Genomic DNA, 16,405 nt, shown 5'->3' with positions numbered 1-16,405 from the left:
ACCCTCTTTGTCTTGATGACTACCTATTGCAAATTTAATTCCATCCTTAGAAGTCTTCTCTAGTTACCCAGGTTTGATTGCTAAGTTTACAAATAAGGAGATCCACTTGAGGCTAGGTCTCTTCTTCTTGAATGGATTCCCAAAGTATGAGGCAAAGAAAGAAAACTGTTTATCTATATTGGATATTTTTACATTACCTGAAAGTTACTGATTTTTGTAACAGAGGCATTTGTGGCTAGAGCCAAAATAACATACTGTCTGATTAAAAGATGTTATAATAACGCTATTCTTTTGAGAACTGTTTTTTTTAATTTAAATTTAGCTCCTGATAAGAGAGAAATATATGCCGAAGGGATAAGAGAGAACAAGTGTCAATGCACTGACTTGAATCTTTGGCCGTAAATCATGTTCTTTAGGCCATTTGTTAGTCGTAAATATCTAATCACCTCAATACTCTCTTTTACTGCCTAAGGAAGATGAGACTCTGCTAAATATTTATAAATGGCAATTGTGTATACAAGCTATGCTATTTTCTGGTATGAGGGAATGCAAATAAGACTGAGCAAAATATATATATAAATAAAAGCACCAGCTTGCTTTTCCCAGGAAAGTATATCGTGGGACCCTTGGCACTTTTCTATTTGCTATTTCTATATTAAGCTAACCTTGAGCTAAAGTACTATGAGACAATGAAAAACAAAAAAGAGCAAGAAGCATGCAGAATGTTTAAGGAGGGCTGGGATCATCAGTCTAGGTGTGGGGGAGGAAAAGGAGAAAGAAATCACAGAGTTATAATCTAGTTGGGAGGAAAATACCTACACACACGAACTGACTTATCTGGTGTGATGGACTATCAGCAAGTGTAAACTAATATGCATGAAAATTCCATTAACCAGCACCATTAGGCAATTAGCATGGACTGAAATTAATTCCACTTTTTCAGTCATATGTGTTTAGCTTGGGGGTGGGGAATGGCAAAGTACCACACACACACACACTTTTATCATTTAAAAACTTTCCAAAATGTGCTTTTGGACCTTTACTGTTCTAGAAGTAAAATATAGTTACAGTAACCATGGATATTGGGTTTTCTGGGACAGCTCCCATTTCAAATACTTGGCAACACTGCTTCCATTAATCTTTCAATCCGGATTTTGTAAAGACTTGAGGCTATCAAGCTGAATATCAGCAACCTCATCTAGATCTGCAGATTAAGAAGTTATAACAGGTTGCCATAAATGCATGTAATGAACATACTCTGTAAGTTTCTTTTATGAAAAATATGTTTATTTTATTACCAGATTTCCTTTAAAAATAAAGCATATCAAAGAGATTACAGGGTTTCCCTGGTGGCGCAGTGGTTGAGAGTCCGCCTGCTGATGCAGGGGACGCGGGTTCGTGCCCCGGTCCGGGAGGATCCCACATGCCGCGGAGCGGCTGGGCCCGTGAACCATGGCTGCTGAGCCTGCTCGTCCGGAGCCTGTGCTCCACAACGGGAGAGACCACAACAGTGAGAGAGGCCCGCGTACCGCAAAAAAAAAAAAAAAAAAAAAAAAGAGATTACAGTTTGTCCAAGATCCTAGTTAATTTATCTAACAAAGAGTTCACAAGTATAAAGAAAACATTCATAGAGACCTGACCAGAGTCAATGAAGTTACTCCAGATGTTGGACTCTAGTCATGACTATGAAAATATAAACTGGCATTTTAGATACACTGCAATATTAATTATAACATCATGCCAGACAGTGTAGATTAGTCAACTCAAAACTTTTTCCCCCAAAACTTTCTTCCTTGCCTTCCTCTACTCTAAATATTGGAAAGCTGAATATTCCATTTCCCAGCCTCTCTTGTAACTAAGGTGGCCATGTGATAGTTCTCTACCATGGGAGATAGGCAGAATTCTGTTGAAAAAGGCTTTCCTTACAGAACAAAAGGGCAAAGCATCACGAAGTACAGTTTTCCCCTTTTTCCTGTTGAAAATACAGATGCCTGGAGGTTCAATAGTCATCCTTATACCAATGAATTAACACAGTAAGATAAAGATGAAGAAAACCCCAGAGATGTGGACCCTGGTAGTTCAAAGCTACTACATCATTGCCAGAAGGAACACTTTGTGACTTTTGTTGTATGCAAGACCAAAAAAAAAAAAAACAACCCTTTTTTTTGAGCTATTGTTTACTCTGGTACTTAAAGCTGAACACACTCCTAACTAATGAAAATATCTCCCATTTTTACACACTTTCCCCTCATTGTTTCTAACCACAAACACGTGAAGTAAGCTAAGTATTAGTGTAGAAGTAGTAACAAGATTAACAATTATAGTAACAATAATAATGATGATAATAATGATAGCTTAGATTTATAGAAATTACCATGTGCTACTAGTATGCTTAGTGTTTTGTTTTGTTTTGTTTTTTAACATCTTTATTTGAGTATAATTGCTTTACATTGTTGTGTTAGTTGCTGCTGTATAACAAAGTGAATCAGCTATACTTATACATATATCCCCATATCCCCTCCCTCTTGCGTCTCCCTGCCACCCTTCCTATCCCATCCCTCTAGGTGGTCACAAAGCACAGAGCTGATCCCCTGTGCGATGCAGCTGCTTCCCACTAGCTATCTCTTTTACATTTGGTAGTGTATATATGTCCATGTCACTCTCTCATTTCGTCTCAGCTTACGCTTCCGTCTTACCGTGTGCTCAAGTCTATCCTCTACATCTGCATCTTTATTCCTGTCCTGCCCCTACGTTCTTCAGAACCTTTTTTTTTTTTTGATTCCATATATATGAGTTAGCATACGGTATTTGTTTTTCTCTTTCTGACTTACTTCACTGTGTATGACAGACTTGAGATCCATCCACTTCACTACAAATAACTCAATTTCGTTTCTTTTTATGGCTGAGTAATATTCCATTGTATGTATGTGCCATATCTTCTTTATCCATTCATCATTGATGGACACTTAGGTTGCTTCCATGTCAGGTTGCTTCCATGTCCTGGCTATTGTAAATAGTGCTGCAATGAACATTGTGGTACATGTTTCTTTTTGAATTATGGTTTTCTCTGGATATATGCCCAGTAGTGGGATTGCTGGGTCATATGGTAGTTCTATTTATAGCTTTTTAAGGAACCTCCATACTGTTCTCCATAGTGGTTGTATCAATTTACATTCCCACCAAGAGTGTAAGAGGGTTCCCTTTTCTCCACACCCTCTGCAGCATTTATTGTTTGTAGATCTTTTTGATGATGGCCATTCTAACCAGTGTGAGGTGATATCTCATTGTAGATTTGATTTGCATTTCTCAAATAATTAGTGATGTTGAGTATCCTTTCATGTCTTGTCAAGCTGTATATCTTCTTTGGAGAAATGTCTATTTAGGTCTTCCGTCCATTTTTGGATTGGGTTGTTTGTTTTTTTGATATTGAGCTGCATGAGCTGCTTGTATATTTTGAAGATTAATCCTTTGTCAGTTGCTTCATTTGCAAATATTTTCTCCTATTCTGAGGGTTGTCTTTTCGTCTTGTTGATGGTTTCCTTTGCTGTACAAAAGGTTTTAAGATTTATTAGGTCCCATTTGTTTATTTTTGTTTTTATTTCCATTTCTCTAGGAGGTGGGTGAAAAAGGATCTTGCTGTGATTTTTGTCATGGAGTGTTCTGCCTATGTTTTCCTCTAAGAGTTTGATAGTGTCTGGCCTTACATTTAGGTCTTTAATCCATTTTGAGTTTATTTTTGTGTATGGTGTTCGGGAGTGTTCTAATTTCATTCTTTTACATGTAGCTGTCCAGTTTTCCCAGCACCACTTATTGAAGAGGGTGACTTTTCTCCATTGTATATTCTTTCCTCCTTTATCAAAGACAAGGTGACCATATGTGCGTGGGTTTATCCCTGGGCTTTCTATCCTGTTCTATTGATCTATATTTCTGTTTTTGTGCCAGTACCATACTGTCTTGATTACTGTAGCTTTGTAGTATAGCCTGAAGTCAGGGAGCCTGATTCCTCCAGCTCTGTTTTTCTTTCTCAAGATTGCTTTGGCTATTCGGGGTATTTTGTGTTTCCATGCAAATTGCAAATTTTTTTCTTCTAGCTCTGTGAAAAATGCCATTGGTAGTTTGATAGGGATTGCATTGAATTTGTACATTACTTTGGGTAGGATAGTCATTTTCACAATGTTGATTCTTCCCATCCAAGGACAGGGTATATCTCTCCATCTGTTGGTATCACCTTTAATTTCTTTCATCAGTGTCATACAGTTTTCTGCATAGAGGTCTTTTGTTTCCTTAGGAAGGTTTATTCCTAGGTATTGTATTCTTTTTGTTGCAATGGTAAATGGGAGGGTTTCCCTAATTTCTCTTTAAGATTTTTCATCATTAGTGTATAGGAATGTAAGAGATTTCTGTGCATTAATTTTATATTCTGCTACTTTACCAAATTCATTGATTAGCTCTAGTAGTTTTCTGGTAGCATCTTTAGGATTCTCTATGTATAGTATCATGTCATCTGCAAACAGTGACACTTTTACTTCTTTTCTGATTTGGATTCATTTTATTTCTTTTTCTTCTCTGATTCCTGTGGCTAAAACTTCCAAAACTATGTTGAAAAATAGTGGTGAGAGTGGGCAACCTTGTCTTGTTCTTAATCTTAGTGGAAATGGTTTCAATTTTTCACCATTGACAATGATGTTGGCTGTGGTTTTTGTCATATATGGCCTTTATTATGGTGAGGTAAGTTCCCTCTATGCCTACTTCCTGGAGAGTTTTTATCATAAATGGGTGTTGAATTTTGTCAAAAGCTTTTTCTGTGTCTATTGAGATGATCATATGGTTTTTCTCCTTCAATTTGTTAATATGGTGTATCACATTGATTGATTTGAATATATTGAAGAATCCTTGCATCCCTACGATAAACCTCACTTGATCATGGTGTATGATCCTTTTAATGTGCTGTTAGATTCTGCTTGCTAGTATTTTGTTGAGGACTTTTGCATTTGTGATCATCAGTGATATTAGCTTGTAGTTTTCTTTTTTTGTGACATCTTTGTCTGGTTTTGGTATTAGGGTGATGGTGTCCTCGTAGAATGAGTTTGGGAGTGTTCCTCCCTCTGCTATTTTGGTAGAGTTTGAGAAGGATAGCTGTTAGCTCTTCTCTGATTGTTTGATAGAATTCGCTTGTGAATCCATCTGGTCCTGGGCATTTGTTTGTTGGAAGATTTTTAATAACAATTTCAATTTCAGTGCTTGTGATTGGTCTGTTTATATTTTCTACCTCTTTCTGGTTCAGTCTCGGAAGGTTGTGCTTTTCTACGAATTTGTCCATTTCTTCTAGGTTGTCCATTTTATTGGCATATAGTTTGCTTATAGAAATCTCTCATGATCCTTTGTATTTTTTTACCATCTTTATTGGAGTATAATTGCTTAACAATGGTGTGTCAGTTTCTGCTTTATAACAAAGTGAATCAGCTATACATATACATATATCCCCATATCTCCTCCCTCTTGCATCTCCCTCCCACCTTCCCTATTCCACCACTCTAGGTGGTCACAAAGCACTGTGCTGATATTCCTGTGCTATGTGGCTGCTTCCCACTAGCTATCTATTTCACATTTGGTTGTATATATAAGTCCATGCCACCCTCTCACTTTGTCCAGGCTTACCCTTCCCCCTCCCCGTGTCCTCAAGTCCATTCTCTACGTCTGCATCTTTATTCCTGTCCTGCCTCTAGGTTCATCAGAACCATTTTTTTTTTTAAGATTCTATATATTTGTGTTACCATACGGTATTTGTTTTTCTCTTTCTGACTTACTTCACTCTGTAAGACAGACCCTAGGTCCATGCACCTCACTACAAATAGCTCTGTTTCATTTCTTTTTATGGCTGAGTCATATTCCATTGTATATATGTGCCACATCTTCTTTATCCATTCATCTGTCAATGGACACTTAGGTTGCTTCCATGTCCTGGCTATTGTAAACAGAGTGGCAATGAACACTGTGGTTCATGACTCTTTGAATTGTAATTTTCCCAGGGTATATGCCCAGTAGTGGGATTGCTGTGTCATATGGTAATTCTATTTTTAGTTTTTTAAGGAACTTGCCTACTGTTCTCCATAATGGCTGTATCGATTTATATTCCCACCAACAGTGCAAGAAGATTCCCTCTTCTCCACACCCTCTCCAGCATTTATTGTTGTAGATTTTTTGATGATGGCCATTCTGACTGGTGTGAGGTGATACCTCATTGTAGTTTTGATATGCATTTCTCTAATGATTAGTGATGTTGAGCATTCTTTCATGTGTTTGTTGGCAATCTGTATATCTTCTTTGGAGAAATGTCTATTTAGGTCTTCTGCCCATTTTTGGATTGGGTTCTTTGGGTTTTTTTGTTTTGGTTTTCTAAGAGCCTTACTGTTTTTTCTATTTATAAAAGGATGCAAACCCTTTGAAATAATTTTAACGAAATACAGAAAAGGAGAAAGAAAAAATAAAAATCACCTGCAAATTTTGCTACCCAGTGATATAACCACTGTTCATGCATGGGTGAACATCCTTCTAGATGCCTCTTGGCATATACAATAGCTCCAATTTATTTTCCTGCCTTACAAGAAATTCATCAGATGGGCAATATTATCTTTCTTTTTTTTTAATTTTTAAATTTTATTTTATTTCTTTTTTTATACAGCAGGTTCTTATTAGTCATCCATTTTATACACATCAGTGTATACATGTCAATCCCAATCTCCCAATTCATCACACCACAGCCCCAACTCCCTGCTGCTTTCCCCCCTTGGTGTCCATACGTTTGTTCTCTACATCTGTGCCTCAGTTTCTGCCCTGCAAACCGGTTTACCTGTACCATTTTTCCAGGTTCCACATATATGCGTTAATATACGATATTTGTTTTTCTCTTTCTGACTTACTTCACTATGTATAACAGTCTCTAGGTCCATCCATGTCTCTACAAATGACCCAATTTCATTCCTTTTTATTGCTGAGTAATATTCCACTGTATATATGTACTACATCTCCTTTATCCATTCATCTGTTGATGGCCATTTAGGTTGCTTCCATGACTTGGGTATTGTAAATAGTGCTGCAATGAACATTGGGATGCATGTGTTTTTTTGAATTATGTTTTTCTCTGGGTATATGCCCAGTAGTGGGATTGCTGGGTCTTATGGTAGTTCTACTTTTAGTTTTTTAAGGAACCTCCATACTGTTCTCCATAGTGGCTATATCAATTTACATTCCCACCAATAATGCAAAAGTGTTCCCTTTCCTCCACACCCTCTCCAGCATTTGTTGTTTGTAGATTTTCTGATGATGCCCATTCTAACTGGTGTGAGGTTATACCTCAATGTAGTTTTCATTTGCATTTCTCTAATAATTAGTGATGCTGAGCAGGTTTTCATGTGCTTCTTGGCCATCTGTATGTCTTCTTTGGAGAAATGTCTATTTAGGTCTCCTGCCCATTTTTGGATTGGGTCATTTGTTTTTTTAATATTGAGATACATGTGCTGTTTATATATTTTGGAGATTAATCCTTTGTCCATTGATTGGTTTGCAAATATTTTCTCCCATTCTGAGGGCTGTCTTTTCGTGTTGTTTATGGTTTCCTTTGCTGTGCAAAAGCTTTTAAGTTTCATTAGGTTCCCTTGGTTTATTATTTTTAATTTCCATTACTCTAGGAAGGGGATCAAAAAAGATCTTTCTGTGACTTATGTCAAAGAGTGTTCTTCCTAAGTTTCCTCTAAGAGTTTTATAGTGTCTGGTCTTACATTTAGGTCTCTAATCCATTTTGAGTTTATTTTTGTGTATGGTGTTAGGGAGTGTTCAAATTTCATTCTTTTACATGTAGCTGTCCAGTATTCCCAGCATCATTTATTGAAGAGACTGTCTTTTCGCCATTGTATATCTTGCCTCCTTTGTCATAGATTAGTTGACCATAGGTGCGTGGGTTTATCTCTGGGCTTTCTATCTTGTCCCATTCATCTATATTTCTGTTTTTGCGCCAGTACCATATTGTCTTGATTACTGTAGCATTGTAGTATAGTCTGAAGTCAGGGAGTCTGATTCCTCCAGCTCTGTTTTTTTCCCTCAAGACTGCTTTGGCTTTTTGAGGTCTTTTTTGTCTCCATACAAATTTTAAGACTTTTTCCTCAAGTTCCATAAAAAATCCCATTGGTAATTTGATAGTGATTGGATTGAATCTGTAGATTGCTTTGGGTAGTAGAGTCATTTTCACAATGTTGATTCTTTTCATCCAAGAACATGGTATGTATCTCCATCTGTTTGTTTCATCTTTAATTTCTTTCATCAGTGTCTTATAGATTTCTGCATACAGGTCTTTTGTCTCCTTGGATAGGTTTATTCCTAGGTATTTTATTCTTTTTGTTGCATTGGTAAATGGGAGTGTTTCCTTAATTTCTCTTGTAGATGTTTCATCTTTAGTGTATAGGAATGCAAGAGATTTCTGTGCATTAATTTTGTACCCTGCTACTTTACCAAATTCATTGATGAGCTCTAGTAGTTTTCTGGTGGCATCTTTAGGATCTCTATGTATAGTAATGTGTCATCTGCAAAACAGTGACAGTTTTACTTCTTCCTTTCCAATTTGTATTCCTTTTATTTCTTTTTCTTCTCTGATTGGTGTGGCTAGGACTTCCAAAACTATGTTGAATAATAGTGGTGAAAGTGGACATCCTTGTCTTGTTCCTGAACTTAGAGGAAATGCTTTCAGTTTTTCACCATTGAGAATGATGTTTGCTGTGGTGGTGTCATATATGGCCTCTATTATGTTGAGGTAGATTCCCTCTATGCCAATTTTCTGGAGAGTTTTTATCATAAATAGGTGTTGAATTTTGTCAAAAGCTATTTCTGTGTCTATTGAGATGATCATGTGGTTTTTCTCCTTCAATTTGTTAATATGGTGTATCACACTGATTGATTTGAATATATTGAAGAATCCTTGCATCCTTATGATAAACCTCACTTGATTATGGTGTATGATCCTTTTAATGTGCTGTTAGATTCTGTTTGCTAGTATTTTGCTGAGGATTTTTGCATCTGTGATCATCAGTGATATTAGCTTGTAGTTTTCTTTTTTTGTGACATCTTTGTCTGGTTTTGGTATCAGGGTGATGGTGGCCTCGTAGAATGAGTTTGGGAGTGTTCCTCTGCTATATTTTGGAAGAGTTTGAGAAGGATAGGTGTTAGCTCTTCTCTAAATATTTGATGGAATTCTCCTGTGAATCCGTCTGGTCCTGGGCTTTTGTTTGTTGGAAGATTTTTAATAACAATTTCAATTTCAGTGCTTGTGATTGGTCTGTTTTTATTTTCTACTTCTTCCTGGTTCAGTCTCAGAAGGTTGTGCTTTTCTACGAATTTGTCCATTTCTTCCAGGTTGTCCATTTTATTGGCATAGAGTTGCTTGTAGTAATCTCTCATGATCCTTTGTATTCTGCAGTGTCAGTTGTTACTTCTCCTGTTTCATTTTTAATTCTATTGATTTGAGTGTTCTCCCTTTTTTTCTTGATGAGTCTGGCTAATGGTTTGGCAGTTTTGTTTATCTTCTCAAAGAACCAGCTTTTTATTTTATTGATCTTTGTTACTGTTTCCTTCCTTTCTTTTTCATTTATTTCTGTTCTGATCATTGTGATTTCTTTCCTTCTGCTTACTTTGGGGTATGTTTGTTCTTCTCTCTCTAATTTCTTTAGGTGTAAGGTTAGGTTTTCTATTTGAGATGTTTCTTGTTTCTTGATGTAGCATCATATTGCTATAAACTTCCCTCTTAGAACTGCTTTTGCTGCATCCTATAGGTTTTGGTTTATTGTGTTTTCTGTGTCATTTGTTCCTAGGTATTTTTTGATTTCCTCTTTGATTTCTTCAGTGATCTCTTGGTTATTTAGTGTTGTGTTATTTAGTCTCCATGTGTTTGTATTTTTAAAATTTATTTTCCTGTGATTGATATCTAGTCTCATAGCATTGTGGTCGGAAAAGATACTACGATTTCAATATTCTTAAATTTACCCAGGCTTGATTTGTGACCCAGGATATGATCTATCCTGGAGAATGTTCAATGACACTTTAGAAGAAAGTGTATTCTGTCGTTTTTGGATGGAATGTCCTACAAATATCAATTAAGTCCTCTTGTTTAATGTATCATTTAAAGCTTGTGTTTCCTTATTTATTTTCATTTTGGATGATCTGTCCATTGGTGGGAGTGGGGTGTTAAAGTCCCCTACTATGATTGTGTTACTGTTGATTTCCCCTTTTATGGCTGTTAGCATTTGCCTTATGTATTGAGGTACTCCTATATTGGGTGCATAAATATTTACAATTGTTATATCTTCTTGGATTAATCCCTTGATCATTATGTAGTGTCCTTCTTTGTCTCTTGTAATAGTCTTTATTTTAAAGTTTATTTTGTCTTATATGAGAATTACTACTCCAGCTTTCTTTTGATTTCCACTTGCATGGAATATCTTTTTCCATCCCCTCACTTTCAGTCTGTATGTGTCCTTAGGTCTGAAATGGGTCTCTTATAGACAGCATATATATGGGCATTGTTTTTGTATCCATTCAGCCTATGTCTTTTGGTTGGAGCATTTAATCCAGTTACATTTAAGGTAGTTATTGATATGTATGTTCCTACTACCATTTTCATAATTGTTTTGGGTTTGTTATTGTAGGTCTTTACCTTCTCTTGTGTTTCCTGCCTAGAGAAGTTCCTTTAGCATAGCTGGTTTGGTGGTGCTGAATTCTCTTAGCTTTTGTTTGTCTATAAAGGTTTTAACTTCTCCGTCAAATCTGAATGAGATCCTTGCTGGGTTGAGAAATCTTGATCATAGCTTTTTCCCTTTCATCACTTTAAATATGTCCTGCCATTCCCTTCTGGCTTGCAGAGTTTCTGCTGAAAGATCAGCTGTTAACCTTATGGGGATTCCCTTCTGTGTTATTTGTTGCTTTTCCCTTGCTGCTTTTAATATTTTTTCCTTGTATTTAATTTTTGATAGTTTGATTAATATGTGCCTTGGCGTGTTTCTCCTTGGATTTATTCTGTATGGGACTCTCTGTGCTTCCTGGACTTGATTATTTCCTTTCCCATATTAGGGAAGTTTTCAACTATAATCTCTTCAAATATTTTCTCAGTCCCTTTCTTTTTCTCTTCTTCTTCTGGGACCCCTATAATTTGAATGTTGGTACATTAAATGTTGTCCCAGAAGTCTCTGAGACTGTCCTCAATTCTTTTCATTCTTTTTTCTTTAACCTGCTCTGCGGTAGTTATTTCCAATATTTTATCTTCCAGGTCAATTATCCGTTCTTCTGCCTCAGTTATTCTGCTATTGATTCCTTCTAGAGAACTTTTAATTTTGTTTATTGTGTTGTTCATCATTGTTTGTTTGCTCTTTAGTTTTTCTAGGTCCTTGTTAAACGTTTCTTGTATAATCTCCATTCTATTTCCAAGATTTTGGTTATCTTTTCTATCATTACTCTGAATTCTTTTTCAGGTAGACTGCCTATTTCCTCCTCATTTGTTTGGTCTGGTGAGTTTTTACCTTGCTCCTTCATGTGCTGTGTATTTCTCTGCCTTCCCATTTTGCTTAACTTTCTGTGTTTGGGGTCTTCTTTTCACTGGCTGCAGGTTTGTAGTTCCCATTGTTTATGGTGTCTGTCTCCAGTGGCTAAGGTTGGTTAATATGATTTTAGGCAGCCCCTCTTCTAATGGGTGGGTTTGTGTTCCTGTCTTGCTTGTTGTTTGGTATGGGGTGTCCAGCTCTGGAGCTTGCTGGTCATTGAGTGGAGCTGGGTCTTAGCATTGAGACGGAGATCTCTGGGAGAGCTCTCACCGACTGGTATATTGTGGGGCCAGGAGGTCTCTGGTAGTCCAATGTCCTGAACTCGGCTCTCCCACCTCAGAGCCTCTGGCCTGACACCCAGACAGAGCACCAAGACCCTGTCAGCCACACAGTGTAGACAGCTGTGGTAAAAATCTTACTGGTGTCTTGGATTTTTCTTTGCTGGGCAATTTATCCTGCTGACTGCTCAGGGCTGGCTGCTCATGGCTGCGAGGATGTACTGGTGGCAACTGGCAGCTCCTGGATCGCTCCTGCCTGGCGCCCTCAGGAAGCCCTCAGACGAGAGATGCAGCCCCTGGGGACAAGGTAGTCTCTGCTCCCCATGCTTAGTGTTTTATAAGGCATTATCTAATAGGAACCTTAGTCTTTTTAAAGCACCCAAGAGTTTTTTAAACTATTAGTTTCAAAAACACACCACAAATCATTCTAAAATACTTATCGAATTCAAATTCAAAGTGCAAATAATTCTTAGCCATTTTTTAAATGTTTTTCCCAAGAAATGTCAGTAAAAGGCAATTAGCCATATTCCAGTTCTATGTAGTATTTTCAAGTCAGGACATTCTTGCTTCCACCCTGCCCACTGAGCTGGATTGGGTATTGCTCTTGTGCTCCCAGAACAACTTTTGAACATCTCCATCATATCTCTTGCCACATTCTATTAAACTTATCTCTCTGTCTGTTTCCCCAACAAGATTTTCTTATGCATCTTTGTAATAAAGGTATCCAGCATACTTCATATAATGTTGTAAGTATCCAGTAAATTTTTGTCCATTAAACAAACCTTTTAAAAATTGTCTTCAACATTTTTTCTATAATAACTTTGTTCTTCCCCTTCAATTATTTCATTGGGTTATACTGTCCTTAATTTCTGTCTCTAGTAAAATTTTTTCTAGTAAAAATCTGAAAAGGGCTTAACAGCAATTTGACTTTGTGATTGTGGGGACTGGTTCACCTCCAAGATGTTAGCATATTTTGTTTAATTTATAAAGATGGTGAGCCTCTGATGTTCATTCCCTTCACTGAAGAAAAAAAAAGAATGAAAATAGTAAATTTGATCTTGAGTCACATTACTTGTTTCACTTAAGGAATTGCCAATTCAAACACAATGTTAAATATTATCTGTTCATAAAGCACAACTTAAGTCCAGATTATATGTCTAAAAAGTGGAAAATACTTCCTCATTGGCTAAGACTTATCTGTATCAGTTGTTTCTTTCTTTTCCATTATCAAAATAACAGCAGTAGTTTTTCCAATGTTAAAATATACAAGCATTTATAGATATATGTATACATACACGTACATATATACACATATGTATATATACATTTAAACATATATGTATATTTATGTATGTATACATGCCTGTGTGTGTACAGCAGCCCCCCTTATGCATGGTTTCAATTTCTACAGTTTCAGTTACCCTCAGTCAACCAAGATCTAAGTTTATTAAATGGAAAATTCCAGAAATCATTCATGTTTTAAGTTGTGCACCATTCTGAGTGGCGTGTTGAAACCTCACACTGTCCCACTCTGTCCACCCAGCCCAAAATCTCCAGCCATTGACGTCGTCCACTCATGACATCCAACCATCAACATCATCATGGCTCTATGATCCAGGATCACCTGAAGCATATGATACTCATCTGCAGATAATTCTCATATGTCACACGTCAGAAGGTCAGTAGTAGCCAGCGCTACGTCACAATGTCTACATCATTCACCTCACTTCTCTCATCAGGTAGGCATCTTATCATCTCATATCATTATAAGAATAAGGATGAGTACACTAAAATAAGATATTTTGAGAGAGAGAAAGACCACATTCACGTAACTGTTATTACAGTGTATTGTTACAGTTTTTTCTATTTTATTATTAATTATTGTTGTTAATCTCTTAACTGTGCCTATTTATCATAGGTATGTATGTATAAGCTTGAGTACTATCCACAGTTTTAGGCATCTACTACAGGTCTTGGAAGGTGTAGGTATGCCACACAGATAAAGGGGGACTACTTTATAATACACACACATAAACTACATGTGTGTATTATATATATTGGCTTACTACATGTGTTCCAGAATTGTTAAAACTGGTAAATTTCAACCTCAAGACACTTTACAAATAATGACAAGATCAATGACCCAAAGCTGATGCACAAATTCAAATTCTAAGTCTCTGAATCCTTTAAGTGAATAATTTGCATTCACAAGATCTGCTGAACTTGGCCTATATATTTACTATCCTAGTATATCTTATATATTGAAAAATCAACAAAATTATTTAAAATTCAAGGAATAACATTTGTGTCTTTGATAACTGTATTCTTGGAAATAATCTCATTATTCTAGCTATCAATACATAGGGTTTTAAGCAAAGGGTTATATAAATGTTATTGGTCTATGTCTTGTTTAGACCATTATCAGTTTGCAATCATATGATTTTTAAAGTGTATTAAGTCATTAGATCAATAAGCATAGGAGGAACTAAGGAAGGAAAATTGTTACTGCTATAATTATGTCATGGGTCTAAAACTGTACCCAAGAACAGATTTTTGAATGAAAAAATTCAAAGTTATAAAATTATGGTTGCATGTGGGATTGCACATGTTTGGGATTATATTATATAAGGCAACAAAACTGTAAGCATCATCTTTCCTTTCTTCCTTCTGAGAAAGCAAGATCCCCAAAGTAGCTTTGAGGATACTTTATTTATGGGCCTGCTAGTTCAGGAGCCACACACCAATTCATCATGCTCCTGCTTTGTGCCATCTGTTATAAATAAATATTCCTGCCTGCAACTTTCTGTCAGGGCATGTGTTTACTGTTATGCAGATGAATGCAATATGGGAAGACATTAAAGTTAAAAAAGAGAAAAATTGCTTATGAAAATGTCTGTCGAACGTGTATATTCCTTCTACTTGTGTACAAAGGTTAGGATCACATGAAGGCCTGTAACCCAAGCAAGTCTGACTCAGAGCTCCTCGTTTAGCTTGCAACTACCTGGGGAATAGGTGAAAATCAGCAGGGAGGACGTGGCCAGATTTACAAAGAAGTGCACAGCCAAAGCCTCTTCCCTGAGCCCTTTTAGCCATTTCACACAACATATTGCTGTGACTTTGGGGAGGGAAGGACAGATAGGTAATGTGGGAACAGTGTGAGAGAGTTTTTGAAGGCAGCAGTCAACATCCAAGCTAAAGAGTGAAGAGAAGCCTCTGGGGGCCTGTGAGAAGCAGAGTGACATGGTCAGAGTGCTCAGAAAGCGAAATAATTCTGAGAAGTGTGTAGAAAATGTTTGAAGTGGAAAGAGCCTGGGAGGTTGGGAATCAAACTAAACAGAAAAAATGATGACAGTGACTCCAAGAGCAAGAAACCCTAAGCATTCTGGTGCATTCTGGAACCAGTTACTGAATGCACAAACACACTTGAAACAGTAGAAGGCCCTTTTCTTCTATAGCATATTATGCCTCTTCTTTACCACCTTCCCAGAATTCCCACAGACCTAGAAGTAGGAAGGATCCATCCCCAAGGAAAGAGCAGAGTATATCAACAACACACTATATTCCAGTATGTAAATAGAGTTATCTGTAACCCCACATGTTGATGAGAAGACATAAGCCCCAGAAAAGTAACATGTAGATATATAGTGATGAGAAAACATCTCACTGACTTACTGAAAACCTGAACCAGCCTTTTTCCCCAAATAGGAAGAACAATAAAATTAAGACAAGCAATCTAAAGACATTTATTTGACTTTTGGCTGCTTCAGCTAAATTTAGAGTATATACAAATAACCATACATAGTATTTTTCATACCATTAGTATCTAAAACATCACTGTTTTCAGTGGTAAAATGGAGAAGTTTACCATTTACTTAATATGAGTACTTAATATGAGTAATTTTACCTTAAAAATTTATAATCATGATTATTCTTCATATTATAAATTTTAAAAAACTATGTAACTTGGCTGTAAGTTTTGTGGAAGTACTTACAGCCCAGGTAGAATGTTTTACTTGATAAATCTATATGAGAAAAGGGTACCTCCAAATTCACATAAAAGAATAAATGATTTCCTGACTTCAAGATAAACTACAACCCTCATCCCCAGGGTGTCATTAAAGACTTGATATATTTTCTGAAGAATATCTTTGAAAGTCTCTTCTATTGGCATTATAATATTCCACAATGTTTTCTGTTAGTCATTTTATTATTTTCTTTAAAGATTTAATTCAATTCTCTTTAATGTGTTTCTCAGAAGATTAATTTTTCCCATTATTTATTTTTAGAACAAGACTTTTCCTTGAAAATAGGGCTTGATCCTTTCCTTTCTTATTGGACTTAAATATTTCTGCTTGGAAATGAGAGAGTTTGCAGTTGAATTTGAATTAAAAAACAGAATACCCTTCAGTAAATACAAATATTATCACTCTAACCAAATTGTTTTATTCGTGGTGTGTTCCAATTTTGAAGATTTCCAGAATGCTAATTTTAAAACTGCTTGTTGTAGAAAATAGATTGCTGATAAGAAGCATCTACAGTTACTTATTT

This window comes from Grampus griseus, assembly GCF_964374135.1.
Source record: "Grampus griseus genome assembly, chromosome: 2".
NCBI classification, from domain to species: domain Eukaryota; kingdom Metazoa; phylum Chordata; class Mammalia; order Artiodactyla; family Delphinidae; genus Grampus; species Grampus griseus.
This window is presented reverse-complemented; position numbering follows the sequence as displayed.